This window comes from Cheilinus undulatus, linkage group 8, assembly GCF_018320785.1.
Source record: "Cheilinus undulatus linkage group 8, ASM1832078v1, whole genome shotgun sequence".
NCBI classification, from domain to species: domain Eukaryota; kingdom Metazoa; phylum Chordata; class Actinopteri; order Labriformes; family Labridae; genus Cheilinus; species Cheilinus undulatus.
The window spans coordinates 43,618,032-43,640,630 of record NC_054872.1 but is presented as its reverse complement, the minus strand read 5'-3'; the positions used below and the strand labels follow the sequence as shown (position 1 = coordinate 43,640,630).

The 22,599-nt window shown below is 37.4% G+C and overlaps 1 protein-coding gene across 3 annotated transcripts in view; it reads right to left on the bottom strand.

The window, feature by feature from the left end:
- LOC121513441 (inactive phospholipase C-like protein 2) overlaps window positions 1-22,599 on the bottom strand; it is an 88,518-nt gene that overhangs the window by 55,323 nt on the left and 10,596 nt on the right. The window contains exon 2 of one of the 3 annotated variants that reach the window (XM_041793205.1): window positions 7,584-7,679. The exons of the other annotated variants lie outside the window; for them this stretch is intronic. The gene's annotated coding sequence lies outside the window, so the exon portion shown is untranslated. The remainder of the gene's footprint in view (window positions 1-7,583; window positions 7,680-22,599) is intronic. 3 annotated transcript variants of the gene reach the window in all.

Genomic DNA, 22,599 nt, shown 5'->3' with positions numbered 1-22,599 from the left:
TTTGATTATTTGGGTAGCAGAATGGTTATAGCAACTCTCTTGGGTGACTTGAGGTACCTGTCACTGTATATCAGGAGATGCAAGGAAAAATCTCCCCGGGACAGAATCGCCCACACAGATCTAGATATCCACGGCAGCCACATTCCTGACATTTTCAATGAACCCTGCTTTCTCTGTAGCAGCAAGTTCCTTCAGCACACAGATGTCATATTATACTTGGGATTATACAAACTTATTTCACAAATTTTAAACCAGCCAAGCCCAGTGCCTTGTTAATCATCATGTGGCAGTTTAATGGTACCACTCTGTACAAAAGAAATGAGTCATTTTGTCAAATATGTGATGTTGCCAAGTTAAAAATTCCTAAGGCTATGCTTCAGCAGAAACTCTTGATCCTAATTTTCCTTTGGGGTTTGATGAAATGTTCAAAAACTTAACAGCCTTTTATGTAGTCAGATTGAGAAGTGCAGACTGCACATATTGAAAGAACCAGTGCTCATAAACATCAACGTCAGAGGGAGAGGGGCAGAGCAACAAAATCTGTTTCAGTTATAGGAATGATGGGTTATGTGTTTGCTTTACAGCTTTCTGGATCTACACATCTATAAAAGCATAAAGGATTCTTCACACATTCTCCCACTGACATTTACATCTTCCTTCCATTACTTGGCCAGTTTAACTCATAATGACTGATTTGATGATGTAGATCAACATGTGCAGCAGGTTTCACAGTATCACCTTTTTTGGAAGTTTAAGCCATTTCTTCATAAATTCTCCTTTTTTACAACTATTTGTTTAGTTACTCCTGCTCCTATGGTTTCACATCACTATAATGTCTCAGCACTTGCTGTTAGGGACACACAGGTATTAGCTGGTCTACATCATATTATGTGTTTATGCTTGTTTACAGTTGGACAAGATGCAAGAGGAAATGAATACTGACTTGCAGAGCAGGCTGCTGTAGAGAGCACAGTCTAACTTTGACTGTTTATTTGTTTACTCAATTAAGACATCCATTTAGTTTTATTATTGCATGTCATCCACCATGATATGTATAGTGGAAGGAAGCCAAGGAGGCCTAAATAATGTCCTCCTAACAAGAAAAACAACTCAAATAAGATCTAGTGAAATAATAAACAGTTCGACTGAAGCCTGTAAGTGGGCAATTCTGAATAACAAATAATATTATGTAAGGATATTTTTCTAAATTAATTCATCATTACAAAGCCCATCTGTGCGTTCAAGTCTGTTGCAAAACACAAAGACTGCTCCATTTACTCTGACTTGTAGATTCTTACACCTCTCCATATATGGGCCAAGTCTTGTTAAACCTAAACATACTAATCATGTCCTTTAACACAGTCTGCTGCTTATGGAGAGTTCATCACAAAGAAGAGGAGCTTAAAACTTAATGCATGAGTGCAGATAATCCTTATGATCTGGACAAGAATGTTGACTTCATGTTAGCCTTGACTTACAGACACATCTTTCTCACTGAAACACTTGTTTACTGCTATATAGACAGGGCTGCTGTGCCAGACATTCTCCTCAGGATTTCCTTCTGCTTCCTCAAGCAAAACTAGAAAACAATATAGCACACACCCATCTGTGTCTTAACATTGTTATTATTTCCTGTGGAGACCGTTTCTTATGCAACATTCCTTTTTCTGCCTTTGATGGTAGTCAGAAGAGCCAGGGCGTTGCCTTTGCAGCAAGAATACTTTTATTAGTCCTTAAATGGAGCTCAGAAAGATTGTGTATTAATAGTTCTATCAGATAGTTATTCTATTCTATAAATAATACATATCAAACATATTAATCTCTAATTCTTGAGGTTCAACAATAAACTCTATCAAATGAAGATGATCAGGTTTTCCAAAATCAAAACAAGCTCTTAAAAAGGAATGCCTGAAATGTCAAAGTCAAGTCAACAGCACAGTGTCTATTAAGATCTTCCTGAAGATCTGGATTAGTATATCTCAGTTGCAAGACCACTAGGAGGTTTAGGACCTAATTCTAGTGTAGTTTGATACAATAAAGTCTATTGAAGTTCCAAAGGGCAAGATGTTTGTCGTGAAACAGTGTAATAGGAATTAGATTTCGTAAGATCCAACAAGTACACACTGAGTCATTGGCATTGACCAACACCCTTACCCAACTTCCAACCACCTTTTTGTATTAATCAGTACTGTAAGGGGAGAGGACACTGCATTATTGGTGGTAACCATAAAAAAATAACATGCTATACTGCTTCACGTGACTTTTCAGAGATCTGAGCAAAATTTATTCTTATAAAATGTTATGGATATTTTGTTGAGGGGGGCAAAAGCTTACGCTCATCTTAAGTTGGGAAATATCTTAAAAAGAACCCTTACAACATGGCGCTCTGCAAGCACTTCAGAGTAGAAGTGACATATTACAGTAGGACCACTGCAATGCTTGACTGCTCACAAGAAAGCATGCAGGGAGAATTTTACCATACAGCAGCAGGAGCCAAATGGAACCATGAGTATTTCACTTCACTTATCCCTGACCGAACGAGAAATATTTAAATGTTTATTGAAATTTAATTCTTTTGTTTCCTTCATTTTGATATGACAGCTGAAGAGAGACAGTAAACACAGTGAGGGTGGGGGAAGACATGCACCAAACAGTGCAGAGACTGGGAACTGATCCCAAGACCAGTGCATCAAGGACTGTGGCCTCTGAATAAAGATGCCTGCTCCACAAACCAAGCTAAACCAACGTCCGTGTAATTGAATTCCTAATGGTAAATGTTCTCCTGTATCACTGCTGCATACTATAGGTGTAAGAATATGAATAAAGAAAAGGAATACAAATGGAAAGCTATTGACATTAATTTGTAAAATTAGTTGACGAATTCACTTAAACAGCCCCCCCCCCCATATAATCAATGGATTCATCAAAAAAATTATTACTAGATTAATGGATAAACAAATGGTGCAGCCCTTCTTCATGTACAGCAATACTGAACAATGTTATTCCACACTGTTCTCCTCTTATTGTCAAAGCCTATTTCAACAGAAAAGAGATAATAACAAGGCTAATCCCAGCAGGCTCAAACCCAGACAAGGGAAATTACTTTTTTGCCTTTACATACAGTTTTAATATGTGTTTGTCTTTTTAAAGTGACTGTTGACTGAGTCCGTGAGGATGACTGACTGAGACAGAGCAGATGCAAACAAAGGACAAGACAATGAGAAAGCAAGTGAATAACTCAGACTGTGTATATCTAACTCCTTACAGATCCCATGGGAATCTGAATCCCCTAATGCACTGAATCCTGCATTTTTTTTTGGCTCAGTGAGCAGTTATGAACTGTATGTACAACCCAGGACATAACAAGAGACCCATCACTCTCTGCTCTATTGTTCTACCTACATCCCCGTCAACAAACATGCTGAATCACCTGAATCCCACAGCAGCATAAATCACAGTTCAGCTCTGATCCAACATTGGCAACAATTCACAATAAAATACATCTATCAAACGAGCTGAAGTTCCTCAGAAAATTATTTGAAACAGCAGCCAGTCCAGTGAAAATATGGCTCTTTGTCATCCTAGAAAGCATCCTTATTGTGTCAATTATTCAGGCACTCTTTATGTCTATTAACATCTATTACATCAGATCAGAATCAAAAATACAATTTTTATACCCTGGGAGACTTTTGGTCATTACAATATAATACAATATGATATGACACGATACAATATGTTTTCTCTCCTTGGGGCAATTTGTGTTGCACATCAAGAGCTGCATACATTTAGAAGCCTCCGCAGCAGTATCAATACTACCTCGAGAAACACTAGTCTTTGTACACAATAAAGCAGGGAATATTGGAGTATATATAACATAAAAAATCTGTAATGAAGCAATGAGTACAAAAAGTGTTAAAAGGAGCTATACAAAAAGTACAGAGTTGGACAGTTTGAACAATAATCCCTTACCAATGCCCACTTTCTATAAAATTCAACATAACTAACTCAATGTGGAGATTTTTAAATTCTGCTTGAACTTGAAACCATCTTGTGTCTTCAGTCCCCTGTGGAACATCTTATTTCCATCCTGATACAAGGGGCTGTTTTCAGAATCATTTATTGCACTGTACTAAATTCTGGACTGCATTTAAGTCACTACTATCACTACCTATCAGGCAAGCTGAGGCAACAGCATGGTTACCTAAGAAGCTCATAAATATCACACAGTTCCACCAGCAGGTCACCTACCTTTTACAGGATTTCAAGTCCAACCTTAGAGTAAATAATAAAAGAACTTGCTAAGCTGGTTGCCAGAAAAAAAGAAGCTATCCTGTAAAGGTTTTTAGAAAGTAATTCTTTAAAACTCACTTAAAGACAAGTGGCATATTTGATTATATAATTGATTGTTACATATAACCAAGACGGCTGTCTAGACCTGATCTTTGTGTCAAGTGTCTTGAAGTAATTTTTGCTACATGGTGCTATACAAGTAAAGAGTGATTGATTGATCAGTAACAAATCTTCATTTGCAGTTAACATCAAATGAAATCAAACACAACATGTTTTCAGAATACTTTGTGCACACCATTGTTAGGTCTAATATTATCTTTGGAAGAGATTATGTTCAAGGATTAATGATGTAATGAGTAAAAACTGTCAAATGCCAGTTTCAACACATGCAACTGGTTGTACTGCACACACAAGGCAAAAGCAATACCACAGACAGCTCATCTACCATCCAGGGATTTAATAGGGATTTGTGACAGACAATAGTCCTGGTCTTCTGCATGTTTTGCTCTGACACTGGAGGAGCAGAGCCAGGTGGATTTGCACACTCACTAACCAAACAGCCTCCTCGTGTGACGTTGGGTGTCAGTGTTTACAGTGAATTTGAATTGCAGCACAGCAAAAAGGTGAACCTGGGTCCTGTATCCCCAAGTTTGACATCTGGAAGTAACAGTAACATGAAGCAGTGGCTTTCTTCGCAGAGTGTCTCTGTCAGTCTGTCTGGGACTTTTAACACAGATGAAAAGGACCAACTCGGTTTTTCTTGAGCCTGGAGCTGCAAGGTTTGCATCTCCCTCACAACAGGTGTTTTTTTAACTCAATACAGGTGATGAAGTGGGCTGTGGGTTTGACTGTAGTCAAAGAAGCAGCTATAAATACTGTCTGCAGACATTTGCTGCTAGTGGTAGCTTCTAGAGCTCAGATAAGTCAGTACTATTTCTGAAAATGTCGTCCTCATAGAAGTTTCTGGTTGCCATGTTGTTCAAATTAGTAATGCACAACAAGTATATTTTTGAATTGATATCGATAACTGATAATTTCCTACTCCTGATGGCTGATAAAAAACAAACAATTTTTTCAATTGTTGATTTTTAAAAAGAAGCTTATTTGATGTTTTTATGTACATCTGGGGGTTAGAGGGGTTTATATGTAACTAATTCTAACATCACTCATGTTTACATAAAAAAACGAACAATTCTCACTTCAAATGTGTTATTTATTTATTTTTTTTAAACTTAAACTAGTACATTTGTGTACCAAAGAAGTACAACATACACAAGCACTTAAAATACTTTGGTTTAAAAGGGGTTGGTTTTCTCCCTTTTCCCATGAAATTAATTTTAATCTCTTGACATGCAGTCAGATCTGACTTTTCCACCAACTAAACAAGAATTCAGCTGACAAATGTCAAATCAGACATGTTTCTGTATTATAAACAAGTAGTTTTCAAATAAGTAGACTTTATTCCTCATTAAAAATAAAGGAACTAAAAGCCTGTGGCAACTTACTCTACAGATAAAAGACATGCATGATAACAGCCTGTCATCCTCAATAAATGGAGAGGTTTGGGAGACTGTTTTTTTACTGCACACGCCAGAACTAAAAGAGAGCTGTTGTTCTATATAAAGATTCAAAATTTGCTCTGACATAAATCATATCAGAGATAGGTACAAATGTTATGTACACCTTAAATCCAAACTAAAGGTGTTGTCTGTAGTTAAACTTCTGTTCCTAATGTTATTAATCAGACTGTGAATAAAATTACATCAAACAGAGCAAGCAGGGATATGTTTAACAAACAGCAGTGGAGCAGAAGTCTGTGAGACTGGTTTTGTCATTTATAGATTTACCTTTTGGTTGTCTCTGAAAAACTTTCTGCAGTTTTAAAATGCCTGCTCAATCAGTGCTCTGCCAGGTATTAGCACTCGGCTTGGTCCTAATACTACAGGAAAATGCTGGCAGCTACTGCCGCTTTGCATAAACAGTCTGTCGTTCGGATGACGACTCTTAAGTGACTTATAAGATCATTTGTGTTAAAACTCAAGGACATTTTTCCAGTTTCTAAAACTTTGTGGGACAAATTTTATGAACGCTGTCATGTTATCCTCCTCTTAAATACACAGTAACTCAACAAATGACATCATGTTATTAGACGTAATATCTCAGCTTAGCTTCTTCTTCGTCTTCTCTGGGCTTAATGACAGGTCTCATACCTTGGCGCCACCTACTGCTTAGGAATGTGTAGTCTCGAGAGAAAGAAAACCCACACCTTTATAACCGGAGGATTTTATCGTTTAATATTTTATTATCAGGATAATAAAAATACGTCAAATAAATGCAGTATCTGCCAACAATTTATCGGTACTGGGGATGCAGGTGGTTAAATGGTTGAATTTGTTTATCAAATTAGCCTGCTCGAGATTTACGAGTCAGTTCAACTAAATACCTTTATTCTTATTTTTTTTCAAACACGGGCTTGAAATCCCCGTCTATAATGCTCTTTTAAACTGTAATGAACCTTCCACCTCTAGAGACAGCTGTAGCTTCAATAATAACCGCTCAGAGCTTTTCCTGTCAAAGGAACAGTGCGATATGACAGATTTTTAGGTAATGAATGGAAATAAAGTGGTCTGTAGGCTTTCAAGGGTTGAACTTACTACCTAACCGAGGTGAAAAGAGGCCACAAAAGCACAAAAGCACAAAATTCATCTGCAAAGAGGAACGAAGGCCAGCAGCTAGCTGCTAATGTTAACTACACTCTACACAGTATATCAGGCTCAAATCACACCCGCTAACACAACAACCCTGTGATGAATTTGACTTTTTTCCAAGTATTTTCTTCTCTTTAGACTAGTCGGTTAAATGGAATTTAACCTGCCGTTTAGCCGAATGGGGAAATAGATGCCTACGAGCATCCCTAATAATTATAACAATTATCCTGTAACCCTAGTTCAAATGCTTTTAATTTGACAGCCAAATCAGGAAATGGGGATTTTCAGTAGCAGCTTAACACTACACAGCACAAGAAACGAAACTTAAAACCACACAGATTCAGTTACAAGATACAACATACTGAAAAGTGAACACACAGAGACTTATAAGAGCATCTTTCTGTGATCTTACAGACATTAGATGACTATAATAGCAAAGGCTTGCTTTAGGGGAGAAGAGGGTCGTAGGGCTTAAACATGCATCTAAATGCAGCACTGCAACAGTGTAATCTAATTACGTTACCAAAAAGAACAATAAAAATAACATGATATGAATTTCAGGTCACATTGCCCAGTTGTACTTACAATGCAATTAGTTCATGACAGAACTTCCCCATGCTGCATATTAATCAGAGGAAAGATCTGTTGCATGACATTCAGCATTCTCCATCTCTTCCCAAGCTGTATCAACAAATAACAAAACTTTGTTGACACCACCTGAAATTTTCAAGGCAGAGGAACCCAACATAAATACAAATCTTTTATGTGAGAAACAGTGACAGGAGAGGATCAGAGTGACAGAAAGAGCTTTGACAGAAACATAAAAACTAGAACAAATGAGTCACAAGGAAGCCCTCCTGCTGACAGCAAGGTAGAGGAAATAAATATGTCAAAGCAAGTTATGATGAACATGTGTTGGTAAAAAACAGATGTCTTGTTCTGTTTTGTAAACTTTCAGAAGCAGTTATGAAACTATGCAGCCATGGAAACACTATTAAGTTAACCACAATTAAAAATATTGCAAAATACTAAAGCTAGTTTAGGTTAAATATGACTGTACACCGCCATTTTGGAGGATCTTTTCTCAACATGCAACACTTTTCAACCTTGATATTAGAGGTAAATTGCATACAACACATACAATCTGAATTATTCTAATGTTAAGAGAAATTGGATCTTGGAAGCAATACGGCACTAGAGGTAGAATAATGCAACTCGTATATTTTCATCTTTCAATATGCAAAAGCCAAACCGCTATTTCAGTTCACATCTTGTTTTAACAGATTAAATTTAGTATATGGAGATGATTTTGGTTCTCCAGCTGCCCTACACTTAAATCCCACAAGAGTTTAAATCTGGTAAGGGCCCAGCTGTGTCTCCTCTCTACCATATGAGATGAGTCATCAGTCAAATGAAGTGTGAAGAGGTTGTCTACCCAGGGAGTAAACTTTTGAAGCTCTGCTATTTCCTCAAGAGATATAAGGCAGAGTTAAATGTCTATATTTGGAACATTTGACCAAAGGCTAATTTTAACTATATCTCAACATAAGCATTTCCAAAAGGATCTTAGTCTCGATCCACAGTATCATTTTTCTTTAATGCACTAAGATTATGACCAAGTCAAATACTTGTCAAAAGCTCTCAGATCACCATACATCACCTCTCTGGTGGGAGTTTATGTAAACGTTTCAAGTAGGTGCAACAGAATTCTCATGGACAAAGACAACCTGATATTAAAATGCGCTTAGTCGAGAAATTCCACAAATAATTTTCCTAAAGCTGAAACCTTGCCTGAAAGCACTAAAACCATTAAAGTTTCCCTGCAATTTAGAGTAAGTTGATCATTTGCATGCCAGAGTTTCTTAAAAAAAAAAAAAAAAAAAAAAAAAGGAAATTGTACTGTTAGCCAGAGAAAGAAATTGCCCTGGGTGCCCTGGGTAAATTGCTCACCACCATTCTCCTCCAAACTGTTCTCTATGGAACTGCTCCAGAATTTACATCATCACTTCAAAGTGTTTTGGCTCGAGGCGTCCCAACGAAGCTTCTAATGTTCTCAAATATTGATTGAGCCATTAACCACAGTTACAATAACAAATTCACTTGTTAATTTGCTAATGTTAATCAGTGCTTTTACTAAATGTTGATGCTTTATTAAGTTGCACACAGTGCAGCTATGCCTAAAGAAGCACACTTAATAGCTTTTGACACAAAGCCTCAAAAGTAACCAGTGTTCATGTTATCATAAAGGAAGGCTGTTTACACAAATATACTATTAAAAAAAACAGGTTGTTACTTCTCTTTAGGGAAATATATTTTAACTTAATATTCCTGAAAAGAATGGGAAAAGATAATAATAGCCTAATTTTAGTATGCACTGTAGGACAAGTTTCATTAGTTAAAAAATAAAGGCTGATGGCTTAGAAATATCATAAAACCCGTAATATGCCATGCAATAAGTCACACCCCTAGAGGAGACACAGTCTATTTTTGGGAGTCTCACAGCAGGAAAAAAGTCTGTACTTCCTATTTGACATTTTCAGATGAGTTCAGCTTTGTGTTGCTGTGCAACTCTTGTAGTAACATCTATTTAGAACAGATGGTACTGCAGAACTACACAGAGCTGTAACCTGCTAGCAACCAGTTCAATAACTGAGCTCTTAGCCTGTGATGATAGCTGTGACCTATGGACTAGTGCTGTATAATTAATCTAATCGCAATCATAATTGCAATGTCAGACTGTGAAATTTCATAATCAGATGGAAGGCTGCCATTGTTGTTGTATTAGATAATACTTGGGATTCTCAAAAATGCCTACAGAAAGGTCTTTACATTTACAATAGTTCCACAATTGCACTTTGTAGAAGTACCTTCATTTTCAAAAGGAGAAACCTTTTTTTTTTTTTTAACTGCAGAAATATGATGTACTGGGGGAGAAAAGCTGCTAAAAAGTGGCACCACCAATAGTCTCAACCTTTTGTATCCCAGCATGCAGTAAAGGTGACACTTCCATCACACAATGAATAAGGGCAAAAGTTGCATGCAGATGTTGACGGTATACTGGCCAACCCAGTTAATGTGGCTAACTGGTTTTAAATTTTAGGGGTGGGAGGGTGTTAAATAAATACATAAAATGGAGTCTTATACATCAGATTGTATGGTTTGTGCTAGTTAATCTATGCCTTCCTAACCTAGTGTATATATAAGTGTGTGTGTGTATATTCATACAACTACTATGTAATATAAAAATAAAATAGAATAGAACAGATAGTATATCATTAGTTAATTTCATGTACATGTACATGTAGGTACGAGCCTCCTATTGGATAGTACATGTACGTGAAGGCACTCCAAGGGGTATGCGAGATTTTAGAATGTCTGCCAGCTATGTAAGAAAAATAGAGCCTTTCTTGAAACGTCAGGAGCGACACAATTTTGCGAGTATATTACATTCTAAATTCACATTCGTGCTGCAAATGTTTGCAGTGTGTTTTCTCTGTCCTCTGATAAACAGTGATATTTATTGGAGCGGAAGATAAAAGGAGGTTTCTTCCTCTATGTCCTTTACTCCATGCATAACGCGGCACTTTTACGCACAGCCAGGAGGTCGGTGCCGTTTTGTTTCACTGTTTCATTCACTGTGCCAGCCAGGTTTGTAAGAGGAGGGACTGACTTTTCATTCATTCTATGTCAAATATGATCAATAGTAGTATAAGGGCACAGCTGAGGCTTGCTGTGAGAGGAGTTAACTCCCCTACAGCGCACAGATTGGCTCACCTATTTGTGTTCTATACTGGTCAGAGGAGTCATTTCAGTGAGCTGGTTAATCCGGAGTATTTATAAGTCCTATGTCTGAGGTCAGAGGAGACTGTGTTTATAAACATTTCACTAAAGTCCCATTAGTTTAGAAACAGCTCCAGCTGTGCGAGTAGCGCATTTATGTTCACATGGACATGTCGGGCTGCCTGCTACCTGTCTCCCTCTCTACCAGGCTACATGAGGCAAAAACACAAGCACTGACTACAGACAGATATGAGGAGAGGACAAACATGTAGTATTGGAGAGGAGGACGTTTTTGTTCCTCTGTCGGCCTTAAAAATCGGCACCACCACCATGTGCACTCGTCAGAGCGAAACTCTGAAAAAATATCCGCAGCAATGTCGCACTCCATTCATAAAAAGGTTCGTGATTTATTTTTTGTGAATAAATGCTGATCTATAACTAAGTTCATGATTTCAGTTTGAGAAGAGATCTTTATTATGATGCCAAAAAGGGGAACTAAGCTGTCTTTTTTATAATTTGTTAATTATTTACAGGTTTTTAGTTCTTTCTAGCTCTGTGTTTTTATTTCCAAATTGTTCCAGAGAGATACCACTGCAGCTGAGCAGTGTTTTGCACACCTCTGGGTTTAAATGGTTTTATGCCTGTCCACTCACATTTTTCTCTACATTAATTTAAATTCCCACATTTAGTGACGAGAAGATTTGCCATGAATTTAGTCATGCATTTTTAACATTTAAAATGTTTGAAAAAAGAATCTAATATTTGTAATTTGAAAGTATTCATCAGTTACAAAGTTTGATAAATCAGATGGCTGTCACAGCACTCTTTAATGGCTTTCTTTTTGGCCAAAAAGCTTTGCACTGCTTAAGGGGTACTTGGCTGAAAAATACTTCACAGAGGGTTCATGACTGAAAAAAGATTGAGAACCACTGATTTAATGTATACATGAGTGGGGTCAAGTTAAACATTTTGTTTTGTATTTTATTTTATTTTATATTGTGCATTGTTGGAATGTCAGTGCTTGATAAATATTTACATAATTTTGTGATTGATTTATTCTTTGAAGCATTAATATTAATTTATGCGATTGCAACTGATTTTAGTGAGATTAGTACACAGTCATAGCCATAAATGCAATGGTACTAAAAATTGGCATAATAATTTATTTTGGTGTTTTGGTTTTCGGCCTTGGTTTCCTCATTTTCAGTTTTTGGGTCCAGCCAAGAATTTTCATTTCGATGCATCCCTAATTCTTATCGACACTAAGACAGCGCAGGTCCTTGAAAATAAACATTGACTGTGTAATATGGTTGCATGAGTAGAGACCAGCAGTGGCTTTAACAGAGATCTTTTCACATTAGCCATTAACTGGAATGCTATAGCTATGATGCCTAGCTGTGAGCTCATATGTCGTGCTGAGTGTTTTACTCCAGCACAACATATCTTGGAACAGCTTGACTCTTGTCTAAGCTTGAACTATCTTTAAAGTTTTGGAAGCCAAAACAAGTCCATATTTTGAATGCAGCAGAAGCTGCTGCTCTGCTGGATAGGTAGGTACAAGCGACTGGCTTGCTCAGGCTGGAAGGCCTGCGCGATCTCTTAGTCTAAAGAGAGGACAAGACAGAAGAGTCAACAGCCCTCTTCTCAAACATATCCCTTCAACCAGTGTGTTGTCTAGGTTTTTTCTTTGTCATGCAAGCTTTAGTTAACCATGATGATGTGTGTCTTCGCAACTCTAAAAATACATATAGTTAGTGTTAATTCAAACCATTTATTGGGACATTGAGAAAAAAAAATGTCAAACACCAAACTAAGTCCAAATGTGTAACCATTACCTGCACCAATTTTTCCAGAGTGAGAATAACATGTTGCACAGTGTGATGGATGTACCACCAGTAGAAAAAAAAGACTCTCTTAAAGGACTGCTTTTCAGGCCAGTACATACCACACCCAAAGACTTACAAAAGTGGGTCTATAGGATGCAAAACATCTCTGCGTTCAATCTATACTCCTTTAAATCAGATAATCTCCCACAAGACAACGTTGGAGCTGTGAGCTACTGATCCACACAGCAAACACAGAGCCAGTGTGATATTGGAGATGGCCCCTATCACACATAATCCTCACGTCACAATGAGACCTGCTTGTTTTCTTTCCTGTGGATAAGACAATGAAACAGCTAAAAAAAGTCTCAGCAGTGCAATGTATCTCTGCTCCATCTCATCTCATTTAACTGAAACACAATGAAGAGACTCTTGTATTTACAATTTGCATCTTTTTACATATTTATTTACCTGCAGAACTTCAGCTATTAATGCAAATCACTTTTAAAAAATGGCACTAAAAGTCTGCAAGATTGATTCAACTGTTTGCTTCGTTGATTAGAAGAAGGAACTACCAGATATAAATCTAGCAAGCATGGTATTGCAGCTTACTATCGTAGCTGACCTTTAGGTGTTAAGCCTGGAGTCAGAACTTCTCAGTGCCCCTTCTGGGTTTAATCACCACATACTAACCTTAAACCCTGAAAAATAGCGCTTGTTTATTTGTTTGAAATTATTGTGGTGTCCCTTGATAGAGTGCAGGTGAACCACGCTCTTTTAAGCAAAAACACTTCCTGATTAGCAACACCTTATTCCATACCTCACACCATTTATTGTCCATTGCCCTGTGTAGATACTCTATTTGTTGTATATTATACCACAATCATTTCTTATGTTTCTGCAATGGTTAATACACCAATATGTAGAAGCTCTTTAACCCAAATGATATTTTTAATGCTAAAATATAATTATTATTGTTATCCATGAATTTCAGATTTACTGATTTACAAAAAAACTGAAAAAATAGTAAAACACATTATTATTTTATTGATTAATATGTCAAATTATAGTTATTTACTTGCATTCCTGAACACCAAAATTTGTTTCAGTGGTTGAATGTTATGCTTGATTCATTTCTGACTTCTCAGAGAAGCCTAGTGAGCCGGCTCAAATTTGGGTGAATTCAGTTTGAAATCCCTCATTCCTGTTCAAAATGGTAAAATGAGGAGAGCTCACTGAAAATTATAGAGTCCGCATGAAAGCACTTCATGATGCTGGATGGTCTTTGAGACAAATATGACAGGTGATGTAATAAATTTGTTAAGCACTGTATATGTGTGTGTGTGTGTGTGTATATATATATATATAGATATATATATATATATATATATATATATATATATATATATATATATATATACATACACACTGCCTGGCCAAAAAAAAAAAAAAAAAGTCGCCACCTGGATTTAACTAAGCAAATAGGTACGAGCCTCCTATTGGATAATTACTGCATGGGCGATTATCTTTCAGCTGGCAACAAGTTATTTAACCCCAGCTGATGCAATGAGTAACTTCTCATTTCTTAAACAACCATGTCGAAAGTCACATCTTGTGGTCGTGGAAAAGATGTTAGTCTGTTTAAGAAGGGTCAAATCATTGGCATGCATCAAGCAGAGAAAACATCTAAAGAGATTGCAGAAACTACTAAAATTTGGTTAAGAACTGTCCAACACATTATTAAAAACTGGAGGGATAGTGGGGAACCATCGTCTGGGCGCATCAGGGTAAGAAGAGAGGCAGGTGAAGTGATGCACCCATCATGCTTAGTGCCTACTGTACAAGTCTGTGGGGGCAGTGCTATGATCTGGGGTTGCTGCAGTTGGTCAGGTCTAGGTTCAGCAACATTATGTGCCCAAAGAATGAGGTCAGCTGACTACCTGAACATATTGAATGACCAGGTTATTCCATCAATGAATTTTTTCTTCCCTAAAGGCACGGGCATATTCCAAGATGACAATGCCAGGATTCATCGAGCTCAAATTGTGAAAGAGTGGGTCAGGGAAAATGAGACATCATTTTCACACATGGATTGGCCACAACAGAGTCCAGACCTTAACCCCACTGAGGATCTTTGGGATGTGCTGGAGAAGGCTTTGCGCAATGGTCAGACTCTCCCATTATCAATACAGGATCTTGGTGAAAAATTAATGCGACACTGGATGGAAATAAATCTTGAGACATATATATATATATATATACATCTCAACTACGGCAAATCTGGCACACATGTAGCTCAAGGTTACAGACCAAAGCAGACATAGATACATGCCTCCAATCATTTGCATTGCTTCTTTGCTTTTTAGTTGTTTAAAAGCAAATATGTGGGGTTGGGTGCGGTAGCTCAGCTGGGACTTGGGCTACGAACGAGAAGCGTTTCTGGTTCAAGGCCCAAGCAGACCAATTCTGAAAATTAGTCTTGTAGCTGGAGAGGTGCCAGTATGCTTCCGAAATACTCCTTAGGTGCCCTTGAGCAAGACACCAAACCCCAAAATTGCTCTGTGCTCCAGGTAGCACCAGCTCACTTTGACATCTGTCCATTAGTGAATGTTCACTGGGTCCTGTTTGTGCACGTGTGCATATTTCAGCCTATATGTGTGTGGCGTGTTCAGTTACAGAGTGTAGGAACTCAATTTCCTCTTCAAGCATGCAAACAAATTAAATTAAAAACAGATTATACAAAAACATGGGATAACATTAGCTTGATTCTACCATATCTTACATTTGGACAACATGAAAGGCAATTTTACAATAAGAGCAGATTACACAGATTCCACCAATTTAAGCCAAAATTAACATAACTAGGGACTTTTACCCCGTTTATTAATGTGAAGTGGTAGTTTTGAAGCACCACTGAATTGATACATCAGGTCAAACTTCAAAGCTCCTGCTTATTATTCAAGTCAGGTCGACACTGCAATAGCTAAAAATGATGTTATTCCCATTCTGATCAAACCTCAATCAGAGAATGATCAAGCAAAACTGTCATGTCACAGTTCAAACTAACTGAGGAGAGAGTGAGCAGCATCAGCTCAGCTCAGCATCTGATAAGGCATCCATGATGAGACAGTTTCAGAGCACTGGCAGGCTTCAAACGCTCTGCCTGCTCTATGAGCACAATGAAGATATTAGCTGCCAATTTCATAAGATATTCCACTGCCAACAATGTTATTATTGCAAAACAGCTTAGCTGATTCATCCAAGAAACCTTTTCATGTTGCACAGCAATGCAAGACAATGCTGAGGCTTGGAGAACCCAACTGGTCAATATGATTTCAATCATATCATAACAGGCTGTTCTCGTTGAAATGTAAATATACTAATAACAGAATTATATTAACATTTACAAACTAATAACATTGTATCAACAACTCAGACATTATTGTATGGCCATCTCCAAGGACCAAAATCCCCCCAAAATTACTGTGGCATGTAAACTAGACCACAGCAGTTCAATTTGTGACATCTTTAAACAGCTTTCTACAAAAGTCAACAAGACAAGTTTCAAGATCAAATTACAGTGAGTAAAGACTAAATTAAACCGCTTCCATGAATGTATAAACAGTTATACTTTCTCATGGTGAATGATTACATGGACAGTTTTGATAAATATTCAAACATTTAATGAGTCCAGGAAACTGGTACCCAAAGAAGCTCTGATGAGACAGTAAGAGTGGGCTCTGCAGTTAGCAGTTTCTTCATCTAGCAACTTTCATGGACAAGGTAATCCCAAGTGTTTTAAATGAGGCTTATTAAAACTGCAGGACAACAAAACACAAGAAAAGTAGGCCAAATACAGAGATTTAGGTGAGTAATGGGTCCTGTGTCCAACAGGCAGAGAGCATAAGCAAACTTCTTCTCATGCCTGCTATTGGTCCTAGGAAACCAAAACCAACTTTGCTGAGGTAATCTAATGGGTTTGGTCATGGTCAGAGTACAGGGTGATAAGATGTGCCCCTGACTAGTATGTAAAACCATTTACATGATCTTACGTTTCTTTTTGAATCTTAAAGCCAGTAATTAAACTGGTGGTACACACTTGCCTTTCTGAGGTTGTAACCACTATGTATTTTTATAATCGATAAATTTGGCGGTTATTGTTTGATTCACTTTATTCATAATTTGGTCAATAGAAATGTGAAACGTGAAAAACTCCAGAACTATCTAGACTGAGACTGAGACTTGTGTTGTTGCTTGTCTTCAGTCTTGTACAGTTTGACACAGTACTAGGACTAAGATAAACAATGACCTAAAACAATTACAATTCATTTTTGCGATCAGATTTTTGCACATTCATTTCTGATCATTTCCCCACGGTAAACTTTGAAACGTGCCACAACTTCAACCCCACCTGCAGGAAGGTGCAGGGATTCTGTTTTTTAAGGTTGTGGATTAGGAACCTTTTCCCGTACACCTGCACATCTCTGCTCCACCCTCCATCACAGACTAGTAACTGCACTAATTCACTGGTCTGTATTGCATTATAATAGGTGCCTACAGTATCTAAAAAAAAATGTGCATGTTAACATTAGTGCATTCTGTAGACTGACACAGAGCTGAGGAGAGACAATGATTCCCCCTGGTCCAAGTAACTTTTTCTCTAATTCCAAACATGTGACAGTAAGCTCTCATAAATTTACAAACAATGACACCCAGGACATGTTCATATAAAGAATAAAAGTCTGTCTAATGTTGGTATGTGATCAGTGACTCTAATGTGCAGTTTGGAAACCAGAAATAACTACATCAACAAGTTTTGGGTTGGGTTTTCCTGTGGTATCAAAACTATTTGAATTTTGCTAGTATAGCAGAGATACCTTCTGGTACTGGGACAAGTACACTTGAGGATGGACTGTTTGCCCATGTGCTTATTATATATCTATTTCTGACCACACAGTCACACTGTTGATTCTGATGCTTCCTATGCTTGACTGTGGTGTAGAAATGTAATTCTAGATAATTAAACGCCATGTTGAAATATGTATTCTCATTTCTGTGCTTCATTTCTTAAAGCAGTGAAATATTAATCCTAGTCATCAAGGGGGCACAGAACTACCACTCCCATTAATATGTCAGAACTGTAATCACTGCCAAGTTGTTTGAGTTACCCTTGGAATAACAGGGCTAGGCAGGCAGCACTTGTGTAAATCTGTGACTGCTGAGCTCATGATGAATGAATGTCTTGAACACGGGAGGGCACAATGAGTGAATGTGAGATGGCAAAAGGCTGTACATCAAGGAGAGTGTCAAATGATGGGAAATTAATTGCTAAATCAACTGCCAGTGCCATTGGTCTGGGAGAATGGATTACACTCCATGATTTAAGCTGCACTGCTACAGTAAAATCCAGAAAGTCTCTCTCAGCAGACAAAAGAGATGAGTTTGAGTTAAACAGAAAAAAAAAAAAAAAATCTGTGGTTAGCAGATTTAGTCTGAATATCAGAGATGTCAGTCGCAGTGCTTTGGTGGCTGTTTCTTGTGTGACAATATGAATAATTAATACAACTAGTGCTAGGCTTTTCCAACAGCATTACGCCACCACAACTGTAACCTAATGCACACTCAGGTTGGGTGGTAATACTGTAATACTTGGACTTACTATTTAGATGCATTCATGCTTGCATGTCACTTGGCATGGCATCATGGTCCTTCCTGAGGTCAAACTGTAACATATACCACTCATTGTAAGGGGATCTACAGCAATGTAAGGTTTGAAAACCCTTTATTTCTTCCTTCTGAGGGTAAATAAGTGATGACAAATGATCTGATGTTTACTGTTAAAAAAACCATAGGTGCTGAGTGCAGCAGTAGCCCCTCAAATTAAGCACGATTAAAACCACCAGTTCTATAAAAACCAAGTTTACTGGGATAGATGAAGTTAATCAGTTCGTGTTGTTATTTTGAATGCTTAAGTAGTTTGTAACTAAGACAGCGATGGAGGAGACAAACTTAAAGAGAGCATTCACACACTGCCGATACCCAAGGTGAGCCATAGAAAGAGAAAATAAAACAAGCAGGGAGAAAAAAGGGAAAGTTGAAACACATGGTCACACTATACATCAGGGAAGTCAGAGAACACATCCAGAGAGCTGCAAACAAATACAATGTTAAGCACATTAGTAATGCCATATAAAAAAGTATGACAGCTACAAGTGAACAGAATCAACCAGAACAATAAATGTGAGGTTATACAAGACACCCTGCTTATCATGCAATAAAACATATTTAGATAAACAGGAGGATCCTTTGGCACACGCTAGCAAGAACACCAGAAAGACTTTGAGAAGGAAACACCTTCAGGGCACATAAGCCATCAAAGAAAAATCTGAACATGAAAACCTAAACTCGGACACAACCAGAACCACTACAAAACTAAAAACCACATCATGGATTCCAAAAAGGCTATGGTTATTAGTCAGAGAGCAACAAATACCACTGTTGGATCCAGTGCTGCAGGACTGGTAATGATGAACGGTTGTGACCATACTGGACAATATGTGATTCAAAATTGTGATATAATGCATGTATGGTATCACGAGTCTACTTGCCTGGTTACCAAGCAAAATGCAGAGAATAATTTGAATTGTGTCTCAACTCAAAACAAATAAAAAGGCAGCAAGCCCAGAAATGTCACAGTACTGCTTTCAGAATAGCTTAATAAAAAAAAGTTTTATGTGGCACTACCACACATTTAAAGTGGCATTTTTTGTAAAGCTTTCAAGTTCAACTTAATACAAAAACAACTGTAGCCTTTTGAATGGATGTGTTATTTTATGTTACTGCACACCCTTACATCCCAACTGCAACTACATTAATTGTGCTTTATCAGTTGGATCAGAAAGGTCCACAAATGGGCCATGGAATAGCACACTCTGGTTAAGCCACTGCAATGTCTCCCTTCAGCCACAATACAAAGTAAGCACACCCCTGCTCCTTAATGTTGTTTCACTTAAAAAAAAAAAAAAACACTCACAGGCAGCTCAGTGGACGAGTAAAAAGTAATCTGCACCTTGTGCAATTAAACTTTATTATTTGTACTATTTTTTAAATGTTCTTTTTTTACTCCATACCAAGGATGTGTGTGGTACACTGAAGGAAACTTTAAAATCATTACTGTCAAATAAAAACTACGTAAGCACAATGGAGCTGAGTTTGAAGATGTACAGTGGAAACTTTCTGACAGAGAGATGAAAGGCTCCTCAGCACACAAAGAAAAAGATGGAAGGGAACAGCAGGCATGTGCAGGAGAGGGATGATAATAATTCTAAGACTTATCAGCAAAACTATCAACAGAACACACACCTACAAAAACACATATATTTAGGTACATTTTTTACCAGTCTTCTTTTGTCATTAACAGCCCAGAAGTTCACCTTTATCACGCATTCTGAACATGAATTCATAAGACACCTTTCCCTCACAACAGTCATAAATTTATGAGAAACAACTGGCTAAGTTGAGTGTGCTCTCTGATCTTTGTTTTTCTCACTGCTAGAGTAGCTTGTGAAATAAGATGTGAGGAATAATTCTTTTTGATCAAAACTTCAATTTAAACATCCCTTGGCTGACATGCACTGATCTGTGTAATACAAAAACAGATTCCCACTGAGCATTACTAAGTCATATGTAAAAGAAGCCCTCTGTGCAAAAACTTAGGACAGACTCACAGCCCTGCTGGTTCACCATAACCGATGCCATACTGTTTCCTTTTTGCAGGTTCACACTTCAATATGTTTTCTACTCTGAGCACAACTGTGATATAAGTATTTTTAACTAGAAAAGACTGTCTTTGTTCAAGAGGATCTGAGGTGACAGAGAAGTGTGGCCACGGGCTCATTATTTCTCCTGCCACTGGCCACCCACATGCAAGATGGTTATAACTTACTTGTAAGGACAGTTTAAAATGGACGAGTAAACAGCTAAGCCATTAGCCAAGTTATACAAACGTGCCATTGTAACACATTAGACCTCATTTATCAATCAAGTGGAGAAACCAGCACAGATTCAGTTGAAGAAATTATCTCACAACAGCGCCCATGTATGACTGATTTAACTTGAATATCACGCCAATCACAGCATACGAATGACCAGAAGTTTAAAAACATGTTGACTGAGGTCATCAACACTCAAATATCACACCTCTTATATATCTATAATACAACTCAACCTACTCCCAGAATTTATGACGCTAGCTCCAGCTCAGCTTTAAAGATATAAATGTATAGATCTGTGATATGTAACTTGTAGGTATGGGAAACGTGATCCGGTTCCAATTGGTTTAATCCATCAACATCATTCACATTTAATCATAACAGTTCCTTTATTGATGCCTTACTTCTGTGTGCCTTGAAAAGGTTTCATCTTTAAAAAAAAAAGGGCAGTAGCATTGTATTCTAATACAAGTTCAGAGATTTAAGATCCAGAGAGAAGTTTGTTCTAACCGACACACTCCCATCAAAATAGAGAATTTAGTATATTTGAGCAGGTTCACCTCCCCAACACTTGATGTTTAACATTTTTAGTTATCAAAACTGTTTATTATAAACAGTTAACAGTCATTGACTCTCAATGAAGGTGGCATGCATCTTGTCTAGTGTTCAGAGAGAAAGAGACAGTTGTTAAAAGTAAAAAACCTCTTAAGTCTACTTTTTCCGAGAAAAAAAAAATTCACAGGAAGGACCTGATAGGGATTCGATAAAGAATTGAATCAATTGGCAGAATCAATAATGGCACAGATATCAATAAAATCTTGCCAACTCCATCCCTAGTAACATGTATTTTTTTACACTGAAATATAAACATGAAACCTTGCATTGGAGTTAAAAAAATGGCCCGACCATAGGATCGCAATTTGAAAAATACTTCTGCAATAATAATTCATAAGCTAAATGCTAATCCTGTTTCATCTGTCCTACGACAGAGGAACAACCACACATTTTAGTATTTTGGATAAATCTCTTTCAATATCTGCTGCAGTGACCATTTTGTCTACAATTAAATGTTGTTATTGTCTGAAAGCAGCCTATCTAGTCTTTAAAGTATATCAATGACTAGTAATAAACAAAAAAGTAGTTATGATGAGAGATGGACCAATTGTAAATATGAAGGCCAAAACCAAGGCTGAAAAAAAGAATTTAGCCACATGACATTATCTATTTTCAATTACTTTCTTTGGTGTGCGAGTCCAAGTATGAAGGGCCCTATGAAATATGTTTTATTTTTTGCCAAATTCCATTTTAATGTTTATCGAATTCAGTTTTTTCCATTTAATTTTTTTTAAATTCTGTTTTTTAACATTTCGACTAATTTTACCATAAAAAGAGTGTCTTGTTTATGTAAATGAATAACCTGTTCACAAATTAAATAGAAATATCCTTAAATTTATTAAAAAAGGGCCACGGTTGGCCCAGGAGCCATTGTTTGGATAACCCTGATATAAAATAAATACAAACAGTGTAACAGTCATTCATTTCCAACATTTTAAGACACTTCCACGTGTATAATCACACTGGGTCCTAACTGATGTTTACAATGTAAATGAAGAAATCCTTCTGTTCTCTTAAATAGAGTGATAGTAACTTAATAAGAAAGTCACATCAATGTTAAATGGTTAAAAGAAAACCTGTTACCTAAACTTTTCTTTACTCTCACAGAATGTAACAGTCCATGCAGTTTGATGCTGCATTGTTCTACTCCTGAGTGTAACGTTCTGTCCTCATCACCCTCCATTCATTGCTGTCTGTCCGTCTGCCTCAAATCAGACCGCTACGTTAATGCAGACACGTACTGGCTTGTTAAGCAACTACATTTGAAGTTTGACAGTTTGAAGCCCTCCAGAGGTGCAGGTCTTCAAGTTCTTCAAGTGACTTCAGCTGTGTGCCTCGCATGCAGACACTCCTCACTCTCTCTGTGACTCTCTGGTGTGTTGAGCTATGCGA